The following is a 15570-nucleotide window of genomic DNA, read 5'->3' as shown; positions in this document are numbered from 1 at the left end:
TGTGTGTTTTTTTTTTTTTTTTTGCCGCTTTTATACTCATTCTTGTGCCCTTCATTGTTTGCCTGTGCCTAATTAAGCGATAAGCCAGTGGCTGCTTTTCTTCGTGTTTGCTTGTGTGGGTGTGTGTGCCCGGAGTTGTGTGTTCTTATGCTCACGCCGGCAGCTATCACCTATGACGAAGTGGGTGGTTAGGCGCCTGTTGGCATGCTAAATAGCTGTTGAGTCTCTCATTCATTCTTATCTGAGATTGTCGGCACACACATACACTCTCGCATGCATGCGAGTGCGCCCTGAGGTGAGCTTGCCATTTGTAAATACGCCTAACTATACTTACTCATTTGGTTTTGTTTTTGTTCGAGCGGCAGTGCGTCGAGCCCGATGCACTGTAATTACCGGCTAAGTGTTTTGACTGAGTGGCCAGCCAGTAAGGAGTGTGCATATATGTGAAAGATAAGTACATGTGATGCAGAACACGAAAACAATGTAAATGATTTTATAGCGCCAAAAATGCGATCTATATAATCTACCTAAAACATTTCTATGAAAGAACGAAAGTTGCAAAAATTTTCAAGTTTTACTATGGAAAATCTAAGCTCATTATATATTGCTTTAGCCTTGATTATTTTTTATTTTTTTATATTTGAAACTTTTTAAATAATAGATCTAATCATCTTTCTTATAAGCTAAACTCTAATATAATTGAATTTTTTGAAATATTATTGCTAAATTGCAGTTTTTTAAACGTAAAAAAAGAGAAATGTGTACTTCAATAAAACCATCTCTGTGGCGATCACTATTGATACTGTCTTACTATTTGGCAATATATATTTATATACTTTATTGAAAGTTTTAGCAGTTTAGTTATCAAAATCGAACTAAAGATTTCACAGATTTCTTGACAAATAATTAAGGGCTCAAAGAAGTTAAAATTAATATTTTCTGTTTAACAATAGCTAATATTGTACGGCTAAATTTTCATTGGTTTTTATTTTGAACAGTAAATTGTATAAAATGTTTAGTCATAAATTTGACATATAATATTATGGGTTTTGAGTTATATTGTCTGCAATTGTCTAAATATGCAGTCAGCATCCTTAATATATTCAACAGTCTATTGTTAAGAATGCCTAATAACACTGGTAGACACATAATTTGTTACATGAAAATTTTTAGGTGTCTCTAATGCAATTTGATACCCTGAAATCAAATCTGACAACAGAATTTTTCTATCACCTACAGATTTTACCAAACTGCTATGATTAAATTGAAGTGTGAATTTTTAATTTATACTTCGCTAGTTTTTCGAATCGGCTTTCTTCTCTTTCTGTCAATTGATACTACTGTCAGTGACATTTGTGCTAAATTTCACGTCAAAATATTCATTAGTATTTGAGATACGCGACGTTTTGTAAGGCTCTAAAAGTGTATTCTGCGATTTTTACTAAGTCTGAATTTATTGAACAAAGAAGTGCGATAATGCACCGTCTCATACTGCATTGGTTATTCGTGATCATTACGCCACATTTTCAACAAATATCGGCCGCAACCAGCGCATTCTCCTGAAACACCTTCGTGAAATTTCTGGCTATCCGAGACAAAAAAACGTTACCACTAGTTCATCCCAAAAAGGTATGACTCCACCTTAACATATTAAATTGGGTTTAATGAAGAATATTGTTAATGTTAATATGAACAGAAATGGAAGAAGGTTCTTGTATCTAAAACAAAAATTTCCAAGAGTCAGTAAAGCAAGAATTAAGTAGGGCATATTTGTGGGCCCGCAAATAAAAGAACTAATGAAAGATAAAACAAGTGCTCAATGAAACTGAAAAATTATGAAATACGAGCCTTAAGTGCCTGTAAAAGCGTTATTAAACATTTTCTTGGAAATGCGAAAGCTGACAATTACAACGATCTTGTGACTGAACTACTTAATGCCTATAAAAAACAGGTTGCAATATGTTCGACTTTCTGTACAGCCAACTGAAGTTTTTCCCCGAAAATTGAGGGGCCGTAAGTGACGAACATGGGGAACGGTTCCACCAAGCCATTTCTGCTATGGAGAAGCGGTATCAAGGCAAGTGGATTTGCAGTTTGCTTGCCGATTTCTGCTGGACATGGTTAAGGGATACTCCAAAGACACAATATTGCTGCTACTCTTTGGTTAATAAAATAATATTTTTATCGCTGTTTTTTTTTAACAAAAATCTTCAAAGGTAAAACTATAGTTAAAATCTGTAGTTATTTTATGCATTTGTGGCAATTTTTATATAATAAACACTTTGTTCTGTTAATGTCACCAGTGGATTTTTGCTTGCCAGTGGGATCAATTGTATCTCGTTGGTGTTCTTTCGTCATTTCAGCCAATAGTCTGCTCAGGAAAAGTTTTAGACTACCGTATACAAGTTTTATAACTGATTATCTCACGTACAGTTAGTTATGGCATCGTTACAGTGGCGTATGCAAAAATAAAATTTTGTATCAGTTCTCATTTAGCAACTTTCCAGAGTCAATTGGTATTCTTACTACTTAAGAAGAATAAAGAGTGGTTGAAAATAAATTAGTTTTGAGTTCATATGGTTTTTTTTGTTCGCAGAGAATCTAGTTTCCTCTTTAACAATCAAACGGTGACTTCTTGATAGCAGTGTGGTCAGGAGCAAATATTATTTTTAAACAAATAGTTAAGCAATTTCATGGAATAAAAGCAGTTAGCTATATGGGAAAACTTTTTCTCTGAGAATTGACGAATGCTCCAAACCAGTTGTGGAATAAAAACGATTGAGTGAGTAAAATTCCTCTCATGGTGGATAGTCTATACATACACAATTCAACGTGTATTCAGAAAGTAACGGGAATTTTAAATTTCACGGACAACTGTAATGATTAATGAAGCCTCGCCTCCATATTCGCTAGAAATGGTGTCGTGTGACATTTTCCATCTCGCAAAAAAATTAAAAGCATTGAATTGTTGGCGTGTATATATATTCCCTTTAGAGTAGAATAGTAACACTGTATCTTATTGAGAAATTTGATCGTCATGTGTCAATTAGTGGGTCCTTGACACTTCTTTGTTTGCTACGTAAAAAGTTAATCTGGCGATTCTTACCATGCAATTTTTTGATATATTGTATTTGCCATATTTTGGAGAAGTGTTTTGTGAAGTATACTTTATCACGAACATAAGTACTTGAGTGGTACAAAGCATGCAGTGAGTGTTGTGAAATCATCGAAAACTTGGCTCATACGTCTCATCCATTCATTTCTGTTAACAAAAACATTTGTAAATTTGAAAGAATTGATAAAAAATGTCTTGCAAAACTACATGTTGATACCAGCGAGATATTCTAAATATATGATGTGGATCTGCTCCACACAATTTTAGTTATTGTATTGTGTATGAAGTGTGACATTGTAGGAATACTACTAAAATACTTGACAACGCAGCTGAGGACCCTGAATTCATCAAATGTATCATTACTGGTGACAAGACGCGGATGACGTTGAAAACAAAAGCGAAAAAATTGCGTAAGAGTCGGTAAAAATAAAGGTGTTGCTCATCATTTTACAAATTAAGAAAATCAATAAAATATCTCAAAATGAATTCATTATTTATTTAATGTCAATCATTAAATTTTATTATAGTTATTGGTGTAGCAACGGGCGCGGACTACAGCTGTTACATGTTACATATGTCTGTATGTTAAAATAATAAAGCTGGCTATGTTCGACTGGATCCATCAATCAATTAGACTGGTGAAAATTTAATAAAAAATCCTTAAACATTTTATATAAACAGTTTCGTTCCTGCCACTGCCAAATCTTCAGTATTTTTCCACAGAAAATTTTCTTTTATAAATTGGTTAACCGAAATTCTAACATATAACCCGCATTCTTCAAAATAATTGCAAAACACATATCTATAATTAATTTTGAATGAAAAACCACTAGCAATCTAAATTGACAGGACAAATTTAATTTGTTTGCAATTCATACTCTAAACTCCGTTATTGCTTTAGCGCAGCAATTCGCCACAAAGTGCTCTTTAACTAAGTAAATTGCGACGGCACTGTAAAGATGCGCCACCCGAGCATACAGCCCACCACTGTAGCGTCTTCAGCAAGTTGAAATGCGAACAACTTGCAACGCCGCACGCCACAGTGAAATTTTAGCAAAATTTAGATTTTACACGACGCCTTTCAAGGAGTCGTAAAATGCAAATTCTCATGGTAATTAAGATTTCGCCAACATGCTGGCGGGTTGCAACTACGCATTGCGGCAGACACGCCCCGATACACACACAAAGCGACTGCAGAAGCGGATGTGTGTATGTGTGTGTGTGCGGCAGAAAGCGGCGACCTCGACTAAGCACAATGAAATTGGAAAATGCAACGAATGAAGACGCTACACGCCGCTGTCGCCTAAGACAAACAACAAAGATGGCGCGCAGCGCGGCAAAAGGTATGGCGAGCGCCAAGACTGTGTGGAGGCAAAAAATGCATATTTTGAATGAGCAAAGAATGTAAAACATGTGGTGCAACGCGGTGGTAAAAGCGTTGACGACAATGTCTGTGACTTGCAACATGCCTGTGTGGCGTAAAGGAATGCAACGCCGCATTTGCATAATTCAAATTGCCACAGTAATTGGTGGTGTTGCTGTTGTTTTTACTGCTATTTGCAACAATGTCGCCTTTGTGACATCCATGCCACGGCTGGCAGCGCCAACATTAGCAACAGCAGTCACATAGGCGGCAGCTAGTTTTTATGGCGCTGCACGCACATACATCCACGCGTATATGTGTATATGTGGCATCATCACACATGAACACATGAAAGAGCCTGCATATACGGTTTTTCTTTGAAATTCTTGCTTTCTGCGTGTGGTAGTAGTTGTTGTCGTTCATTTGCTGCAACTAAAATTGCTAATGTATTTAATTGAGTTCCAGCACTGCCCGAAATGACATCAGGCCAAGTGAGTGAGTGCACCGCAACTGGCGCAAGGTAATCTCCGCAACGCCTGCAAATGTACACGTGTGTGTGTGCATGTGGCCAGCAAGTCACTCATTAGATATTTTACAGGCACGCACTAAAGCCTAAGAAACCCATACACCCTTATATGTCTGTGTGTGTGTGCGTATCGTTTTTTATGGCTTCTAGCAAACCGTAAAACTTTGCATTTAGTCCAAGGCAATTTTGATGCGAAGCGGAAAAGCGCTCACATTTGCAATTTCGTGCCCCATTTAACTTGCAATGCAGCACATAAATTGTGCAAGAAATATTGCCACATTTTTATGCGCTCACACAGCCTGTCACAAAGTTTGAAACGCATTTTCTCCGAAAAAATTCGACTACATTTGTTTTTGACCTTTTTTGTATTTTTTTTTTTTTTTGTGGTGGCAGATTAATTGTTAGGTAATGCTGTTTGGGAATCACAGTTCAAGTAAATAAAAGGTTGGTATTATTTATGATTATTATTTAAATTTCCACATAGATTTGTATATATAACACTTAGTCGTAGTTTCCTAACTTCGGCTGCATCAACGCTGGCATAGTACTATAATAATGTCTCTTGACATTGCATCATTTTAAAGATATCTCGACGAATAAACAGTTTTCGACACAAGAAGATGCATTCCATTGATTAGTTCGTATGAAAGCTATATACAATAATAGTCTGATCTAAAAACTTTCTTCACATATCGTAGCGCTGCCTTGGAAAATAAAGTATCAAAATTCCGTGAATATATTAGTTTGTCAAAAAAGTCTTGCGGCATTTTCGCTAGTTGGCGCTGAGAGCGCGTAGTTCTAGTTTTATTCGTCGCATCGGGTCATGCTATGCCTTTCATTTCACGCGTTAACACATGTTTGATTGATTGTCGTTTCTTTTAAGTCGTTCGTGAGTTATAGCATCGCAAACATGGAGCAAAATAAAGAGAAAATATGGCATATTTTACAGTACTACTACGATAAAGGCAAAAATGCATCTCAAGCCGCCAATAAAATTTGTGCAGTTTATGGACCCGATACGGTTTCCATTTCCCCCGCACAACGATGGTTTCAACGTTTTCGTTCTGGTGTAGAGGTGGAGAAAATTGCGATAAAATCGCTGAATTGGTCGAAAGAGACCGGCATAGTAGCAGCCTTAGCATCGGTCAAGAGGTGGGCATGGGTCATCAAAAAAAATTTATATGAACAATTGAAAACTCAATAAAAATACCGCAAGACTTTTTTTGACAACCTAATATATTCCAAATATAACAGTTGTTTATACAAGCTCAAAATTTGGGCGTTCAATTTGTATGGCAGCTATATGCTCTGTGTTTTCCGATATCAGTTGCTCCCACAAATAATTAGCAATTACGGGAGAAAAGAAGATGTGTAGAATTTCAGAGCGAAACTTCAGAAATTGAGAGCCTAGATCGCGCACACATTGTTACAAAAAAGCACCCAGAAATTGTAATAATACCCCGGGTAATATTTTGGGTATGAACAGCGTTCTTACTCATGTCATCTCCTTAAGGCCGAATTTCTTTTAAAAAGAGTACACATGTCCTTTTGAACATGTTTGGTCATTCAAATTCCGATCTCATTTTCATGGAGAACAGCTTACGATACATGGTGTTATGATTTCGACATGCAAACAAGTCAACAGTCATCGGAATGGAAGGAAGAACGAGCCGATGTTCATTGTGTTTTTTCTATGTTTGTGGTTTGGTTCATCACGAATTTGTTCCAGAGAGAGAGACGGTCAATAAAGAGTTCTAGTTCGCCATGAACACCGTCGATCACTCAATCGAAATTGATACTCCGTAAAGCCCGTAAAGAGAAAACAAAATTCACTGAAGAAGCTTAAAGCCATCCCAGAAAGCGCTTATTAAAAACTGTTTCGAGAACTAGAAAAATCGTTGGTATAAATGTATTAACTCGTGGGTATTACTTTGAAAGCGGAAAAATAAATACTGCTGATCTTGATCACTTAAGAAAGAATACATACGAGGTGTGTTCAAAAAGTATCGCGAGTTTTGAATTTTCCCGGGTTACGTATATTCGAATTTTTTGTGGCGTTATGTTGGTACTCATGTCACTCACTTATGATGACAAGCTCAGCCATTTTGAGTGTTTATTTAACTGTTGACAGCTGCTTTGCTTGCACGTGTTTTGGATCGTCTTCGATTTTTACCTATTCAAAAAAATGGATCAAAGAACCTGTATCAAATTTTGTGTGAAAGACGAAATGACTGTGGCATACGGAGAAGCTACCTTGGACCGAAGCAACGTTTAACGGTGGTACAAAATGTTCTCAAAAGAGAAGATGTGACAAAAATTGGATTTTGCACCACGATAACGCCCCTGCTCACACATCGTTGCTTGTGCGCGACTTTTTGGCCAAAAACAACACACTAATGATGCCGCAGCCGCTGCATACCCCAGATCTGGCGACCTGTGACTTTTTCTTGTTATCTAAACTGAAGAGGCCCATGAAAGGACGACGTTACGCTTGTCTTGACGAGATAAAGCCACCATCGAAGGAGGAGCTGAAGAAGATAAAAAAAAATTATTTTTTGAAGTGCTTCGAAGATTGGGAAAACCGTTGGCACAAGTGTATAATATCTCAAGGGAATTACTTTGAAGGGGGACAAAATAGATATTCATGAATAAATACATAATTTTTGAACACATTTTTGAAGACACAAAATTCGCGATACTTTTTGAACCCACCTCGTGCATTTTATAAAGATCCGACGCCTCCTTTGCGTGTTACAAATATCGTGACAAACTTAATTTACCCTCAATCATATATCACTAACCTTAACTAATCTTTAGTGGTTACAATAAAAATCTAGGAGTACAGAGCACATTTAGTTAAGGCAGCTTCTCAAACAGAAGTAGACAACCGTTGCTTTTATTTGAACCTTAGTGGTTAACACATATTAGCCTTCTGGCTTATTCGTATTCAGATTATGGAATTAGTAAAATATATTGTCTAACTGGACCGATATTTGATTTCGATTATATTCTTTACCCACTTTGATACGTCCTTTCTTAAATTCTGTCTTTCTTTTCAGTACGAAGTATCAAATGAGGATCGTTGTTATTGACGATGTTAATGAACAGAATTGTCTAGAGGAAGTAATGGTTAACAGTTGATCGATCTATTTAATCACTAAGTGTTCGAGACCATGAGAAATTTCATTCATGAATTAGAAATTGGAGCGACTGAGGGTGGAAACCTAACCTGACATTGGAACGGCTGAAGAAGAAAACCTAACCTAGAAACCATAATTAACAACAAGATACATACTTATCCCTAACTGCTTTCTTGACGCAACCGTGCTTAAATAATATTAATGCACAAAAGTTTATCATCGGTATCAAAAATATTTTAGAACGAATTTACATGAAATTTTTAGTTTCAGACAGATTTTGCTTAACGTGTGAATAATGAAGTGTGACTCGTTCCAAAAACCCAGGTCAATAGAAAAAATTACTGGCACGAGAATGCATCAAGTTGAAGTAGTTCACCCTAATCAACCAGATATTATTTCATCTCTTTCTAGCATCATTACAACTGACATTTTGGCCACACACGACACGAGATTCATGGCATAGCCACGATATAAGCAAAATGCGAGTCTCTGTTTTCAAAACTGATGGTATTTCTGAAAAGCTTTTAAAAAGCTGCTGCGAAGTCTTAAGCACGTTCGTTAATAGCTATAAATTCTCTTAAAATCGTTAGTTTATCAGTTGCAGCTTTACGAAAGTTAGTCATTCCTGCAAAATCTGGAGGAGCCGAAACGCGTTTCGTGTTTGAGAGTTCGAAGCAAAGCAAGATCAGATTTACCGTTATTACTCAGAAATATGAAAATTTCACTTTTTGTTACCTGCTTTCATGCGCAAATTATACCGCCGCCAATGCTAACAAATGTGCCACAATTGTTAAAATGAACTCGTGGAACACTATGGGCAACTAGGCGCTTAGTCTTCCGACTATTATTTTCGGTGTTGATAAACAGTTAAAACGCTGCTGCTTGCAATATTACTTTGATAAACTGCAGATATTTATCAGCAAATTCGACCCGAATGCAACTCTGTACTAATATAGCAGGTTTGTGGAAGTAGCTTGTAATTTATGGCTATTGTAGTTGTTGTTGCTCGATAAAAATTCCGAAAGTTTTTCGCTGCTAACAAAACTTGTGACATTTCAGTTTTGTGGCAAGCGCGGATTCCCTTCAGTTATGTCACCCATTATGTGTGCATGTATATGAGAATGTGGCAAAAATGAAGTTGTGGTGATATTTTTACCTTCGCTGTGGCTTGCAACATTGCAGCGCTGCCGCGTATGACATGAAAATGAATATCAGTTTACTTGCGAAAGAATTTATGATTTTGTTTTTAACACAGCTAGGCAACTGCGTGGTAAAGTCACTGAAAGACAAAAAAAACAAAAACAGCAACCGCGTGTGGCATACAACACAAGAAGAAATAGGTAAGCACATAAAGCCAACAGCTGAAATAAAAGCAAAGCGGCGCTTGGCGTCTGCGGTTAAAGTGTTGAAAAAAGTGAAAAAAAAAACAATAGCAACGATAACAACAAAACCAAAGACCATAAAACCAGGGTGTGGCACGTTAAACGACAACCGCAAAGCCGCAAACGTAAAACATGAACACACATGCCTCGCAATTTACCGAGCACTGCATTCGTGCTGCAAGGGCGGGGCGTTGGTGGACTTGTGGAGCGACCGGCAGGTGTTGTTGCCACTTAAGTTACTACTTTTGCCACATTTGCAACGCATTTATGGCATAAACGTAACTTTATGCGTTTGTCATCGCATAAAATATGCTCATAAATACTGGTGGCGTTGCAAAAATAACTAAGCACACACATCCCTGCACTATAAAAGTCGCATCAGCAACAGCAAAAACAATAAGAAAGTTGAAATTGCACAAAACCTTTAGTGAAAGCATATGAACGCAACTAAAATGAAGTTGGCTGCCATGGCGGCAACGCACAAGCAAACGCTGCCAGCAGATGCAGAAATTACAACAACAACGCAGCCTTTTGTAATTTAAGTCGCCGCGCAGCATTTTAGCCGGTTTGTTATGAGGAAGCGTCGCCATACTTGTTACTCTTTTCAAGAAGCCAGCAGTCCTTGTTGTTTTTGTTTTTTCATACCTTGGCTCTAATCTGAAATGACATGTGGATGTTGCATTTAATTCGCTGGAAAGTTATGAGCAATCAGTTTTGGCATTGTTTTCACCGCCGCCGCTGAAGTATTTCAAGTCGTACATACATATATAGACAATGGAATCAGAAATTTTTATATACATACATACTTAGATGCACAGAAGATGACTAGTGGCGTTTCAGGTTGGATCTATAACGGTACGTATTCATTGCAGATACTTTTTTTTACCAGAATGGGCTTATACATTTCGTGCAACATACTTTTCCGGCTCGGTGAGACAGGTTTTTTTCAAACTTCTCGCCACATTTTCTTCATCAATTTCAGAAAATAAACTAATATACTTCCCAAAAAAATATATAAATACTTTTGGGTGTTTTCATTTACAATTTCTTCTTTCGTAGAGGCATAAACACTGCTTACGCAGGTCCTTCTCTTTCGTCATATATCTCAAACAGATCATCGTTCCATCTTATGCGATATTCGCTGTTGCCAATGCGCAAAGGACCATAAATCTTCCTCAGAACCTTTCTCTTGCAAACCCCTAATGCGAGTCATCAGATGTTATCATCGTTCGTGCCTCTGGACCATATAGTAGGACGGGGATGATGAGTGACTTATTGTTTTTTCTTTTTTTGTAGGTAGGCCAACGAGCCAAGCCGTGACCTTTACGATATCAGATGAAGTTCAGTTAGTAGGTCCATGAGGAGAAGTCATCCCTTAGAATGCCTACGCTTTCACGAATTTTAACCGACTCTGTAGTCTCGCTATCAATACCTCCTCCAGTGTATCATTCCGTGAATTCAGTTTACCAATGCGGGACAAGTGCATGCGTTTCCCTATGTTGATCAAACATGTTCGGGTATTACCCATGTGCTTACAATACTTTCCACTGCTGCCGTGCTTTCCAATATACTTCTGGCCGATATGTGATACGACGTTACTGCCTTCATTGTTGCTTGGCTGACTACGTAGATGTTGATTCTTTGATTCTGGAATTACCTGCAAGTGTATCTTAAAATGCGGCTTATGCCAAACTCATCGTCCATTTTCGAGCCATCCGTATAGATATTTAGAGTGTTGCGTGCAGCTAACATGCCTTTATACCACCTATCTTTTTCTATGTTTACTTTGAATCTTCCTCCCAGTTGAAAAGTAGGAACAAGTAGCCGGTGTTTTGCCAAACCAGTGCAAGACCGCATTGGAGTTGTTCTTAAAGCTCCCCCTTTTCTATTGGCTTTCGGTAGATGGATCTGGAAAATAAGTCGCCATGAGGCCGTGCACCTTTCTACTGTATATAGAAATCTTAGGTGTAAATTTCATGACATTCCAAGAAAAAAGTTTGTCAACATCTTGACGAAGCGTTTAAGCCAGAAATAGGCCTCATTTGAGAGGAAAGTGTCTTACGCGAAGTGGTCTTACAGTAGCCAACGGAGAGTGTGAAATTGCATAATAATCTTGGAAAATTTCCAAGTGTTGTACCAAAAAAAAAAAACGACTGATGAAATGGCATAGAAAGCACCTGACAAAATTTTACTCAAATTCGTAAAAGAAAAATGGTCGTCATCTCTATTAGTTTTTGTTGTATGTCAGAGATTAAGTAAGTATAGAGAAAAATATATATAAATGATCAGCTCGTCGAGCTTAGTCGTTTTATAATATCTAACTGTCTGTCTGTTCATCTGTGTATATTCTAACCAGTCCCTTAGTTATTGAAATATTAGTCCACAAGAACCTGCTCATTTGTGGGAATATTCGATATCTTTTATGGAAAACTTGTATTTATTTGTCAAGATATCTTTAGAAGTTTGATATATACTCGTATTATTGCGAGACAATGCTACAATCACACAAAATGTTGTTCACATTGGACCACAACAAACGTGGGTACCGTACATACTAACCTATCAAAAGCGAGTTAAATATATTTTTAGACCCTTTTGTGTTATAAGAAATGCACCTGTGAAGAGTTGTTGCTGAGAGCACATCGCTCATTGCCCAGTGCTCATCCGCAATTTGCACTATTATTTGTGGCATGTAATTAAAAATGCAACATGCGTCTGCCTGCTCTGGGCCAGGCGCCACCCCTACAACATAAGCTGCGGCAACATTTTATAGCGTGTACGCGCCTCGACTTTGGTACTACTCTGTGCTGGCAACTTACCGAGGGATGTCTGTGTTGTTATTTTTGTTGCTGATGATCATGGTGGCGGTGACGTAGGGTAACTCGGTTGGCTGAACTTTTTAATGGCGTATTATTTTCAGAAATAAATTATAGCTATGAATAGAGTAGGAGTCAGCTGAGTAGAGCAGGCTTGGCAAGCGGCAAAATGAAAGGGCGGCATACAACAAAAATAAGAACTAAAAGAAAAATTAAAATAAAACCAACAACAGCAACATAATGTAAGACCATAAAGATGGAGGCTCGCATGCAAGGGTATCAACTGCTCAAACTTGAGCAGATAAAACCGTTAACATTTCACTTGATATATTTATAAAGTCAGCGGAAGTGGGCGCGGCGATGAGCTCCACGAAGATGAGCGAGCGCCGCACACATACACGCGCAAGCCGGCTTAGCGCATGCAGAGTGTGTAAACGGAAGCTGCGGTGCGATAAATGCTGCCAAAGGAGTAGCGACTGCCAAGGAGTGTTGTTGTGTGGAGACGGTAGCGGCGGAGGAGTTGGGGCGCGCACACTCGTATGAGAAAAATGTTTTCAAGTTAAACTTTTGAACTAAATCAGAATTGCAGAAACGCACAAACTTTAGCGAGTTGAAGTGAAATGCAGAAATAGAAAATTTAAAAAGTGAAGAACATAAAAAACGCTTCGGGGCTTAAAAAGATTACTTAATAAGAAAGAAACGAAAAAGCACAGAATCTCATACGTTGGGCTCAAGCGCGTAGACGACAAAGTGAAGAAGCAAAGAGCGCGTAATACGGTGCATTTAAAGTTTTGCGGAGCAAAGTATCTTGCAGAGATGTTTGCATTTCAAATGAGAAGAGCTGTTGCAATTTTAAGTGCAGAAGTGATGAGCAGGCTGGCTGAGATGAGCTAGTAAGCTATAAAATTACATGACTTAGCTAATGTACCAAGTAAAAACTGTAATCACTAGTGACCACTATCTGCACTTATTACTTGGAAATATTCTAATCATTTATGTTTCCACGAATCATTACGGGTTATGAAAAACTCAGTTGACTGAAAGATTGTCTAAGGTAAAGTTTCCAATACCAACAAATTATTGTAAAAAGCAGAGTAATGTTTTGCAAAAATGTTCAAAACTTGTTTGAAATTATTTTTTGATGGTGGAGAATATTATTTTAATAAAACAACAAACAAACAAGAAACAAATTTCAATTGTAAATGCTGTAATTTAGGAAAATTTTGAACTGCCTCCGCTTTCAGCCTAAATGCAGGCAACGTTTTTATATTAATATCACTATCTTACATATAAAGCATTGCCTACTTTTAGGACGACTAGTTCTTTCTAACAAAAATTCTTTTGAGGACTCAAAACCAATCTAATTATAGATTCGAAACATGAAAGTACTATATATTATCCGTAGTTATATCAAGTCTGGCAATTACGACAGCCTTTCTATTCAACTTGAAGAAAAACGGTTTGGCGAACGTTTGAAGTAAAGGCATTCACAGAATATATTTTGATTGACGAATGAAAAATGTTCGATACCATAGCAGATGACCATAAAAAACGGGAATGTAGTGGTGAGGAAGATTTTTCAAACTTACAATTTAAAAGAAAGGAATATGATGATTTTTTATATAAAACGTTTTAGCAAAGTCACAAATATAAAATTATCGCGAAAAAATTAATATTTCAGAATAATCGAAAAATCAAAAGTTTTACTCCCTCGACAATTAACTATATATATCGGTTAACGATATTAAATCCAGACATTTCTGAAATATTAATTTTTTTGCGAAAATTTTATACCGGTTAGTTATCGGTTAACTCTTGAGGGAATAAATTTTTCGATATTTAAGACAAGTGCGAATTTCAAATCAATCAATCCAGCTGTTTGGAAAAATGTTTCTCATCAACTCTGAAAATAGCATTTCCAGAAAAGCGCCTTCAAAGTTTTTGGAGCAGGTTGCAATTTGTTAAAAAATTATTACGAATGCCCTCATTTCTCCGAAATCAGATCAAGTATTGGGAGATTATTTTTAAATATGTGTGTATGCAAGAAACTAAATTTTTTGAAATTCACCAGTGTATATAAGCCCTTAAATCAATTATGTGAGGATACTTTAAACAGCTTCTCATATATTCCAATGCCGTTTTCTTATTATTCCCAAAACTCCAAACATTTCTGGAACAAAAATTGCAGCACAAGCAAACACTTTCATAACTGGTCAACTTAGATTAATATGAAGTATCAAGAAGAGCGCGAATAATGCCGCTATGTGCCACACGTACTTGATGCACACTTATACTAACAGATACTAAAAAAGCTGGTAATCTTGGCGAATTGTAACGCCATCAATAACCATGAAAGCATTCACTCTGCAAACACGTTCACCATCGACAACAACATCAACACAGAAGGACCCTTTGAGCTCGTGAATGGGTGTGTGGATGCTTGGATTAGGAGTGAAAAGTTTATCTGTGTAAATATTAGCAGAAAAAATTTTAGATTACAAATCATAGAAAATACAAATACAAACAACAAAGTGAATAAAAATGCTGCAGATAAAATGAAAGCGATGAAATATGAGAGCATAGAGAGCCACGGAAAAGAGCCAACGCTTAGCTATATCCCACCCATACAAATTTGTATGTATGCGCGCGGAATGACAGCAGCGTGGAATTGATAAAAATCTTGTAAATAACTGAAATGAATGCGGTCTGACAGCCGTCGAGCAGAGGAACAACAACTAACGATTTCTATGCCATAGCAACTTTGCAACAACGTAACTCAGTGGCAGCGCACCGCTTGTTCGTTTACAAAATTCTCTAGCTTCCACAATCCGCTTGCCGCTTGGCATAACTGATACGCTGGGGGGCATTTGCAGCATTGCTGTGACACAAATCCATCGCTGTGAATTGGCCAAAGCAAACCTGAAGTTATGCGCACTTGCCACAAAACGCAAACAAACTGCCCCTTCATATATGTATACAAAAATATTTCGAGCTGTGGAGAGTGCAGGGTGTTTTCACATTCATTTAACAGCAAGGCTTAAGTGAAGATGGAACTGTACAGATTAGCTAGTTTGCTTGGGCTTGTTTGGCTTTCAGCAGCTTTCTACGTAACCATGTTATGGGTTTTCAAACATAGGGAAGTAAATTTTTCGGGTAAAGTGTAGATTTTTTGCAAAAAACAAAGATTTTTTTTTTTTTTTTTTTTGTGATAAAGTGTTACGGAAAGTT

The 15570-nt window shown here is 37.3% G+C and overlaps 1 protein-coding gene across 1 annotated transcript in view; it reads right to left on the bottom strand.

Moving 5' to 3' along the window:
- The window catches only part of LOC108965654, a 336480-nt gene that overhangs the window by 93933 nt on the left and 226977 nt on the right, over positions 1–15570 (bottom strand). The window lies entirely within an intron of this gene.

Source organism: Bactrocera latifrons, unplaced genomic scaffold, assembly GCF_001853355.1.
Source record: "Bactrocera latifrons isolate USDA-ARS-PBARC rearing strain unplaced genomic scaffold, ASM185335v1 scaffold_144, whole genome shotgun sequence".
Taxonomy (NCBI): domain Eukaryota; kingdom Metazoa; phylum Arthropoda; class Insecta; order Diptera; family Tephritidae; genus Bactrocera; species Bactrocera latifrons.
Note: the sequence above shows the minus strand (reverse complement) of the source record. Positions and strands in the feature narration are given on the sequence as shown.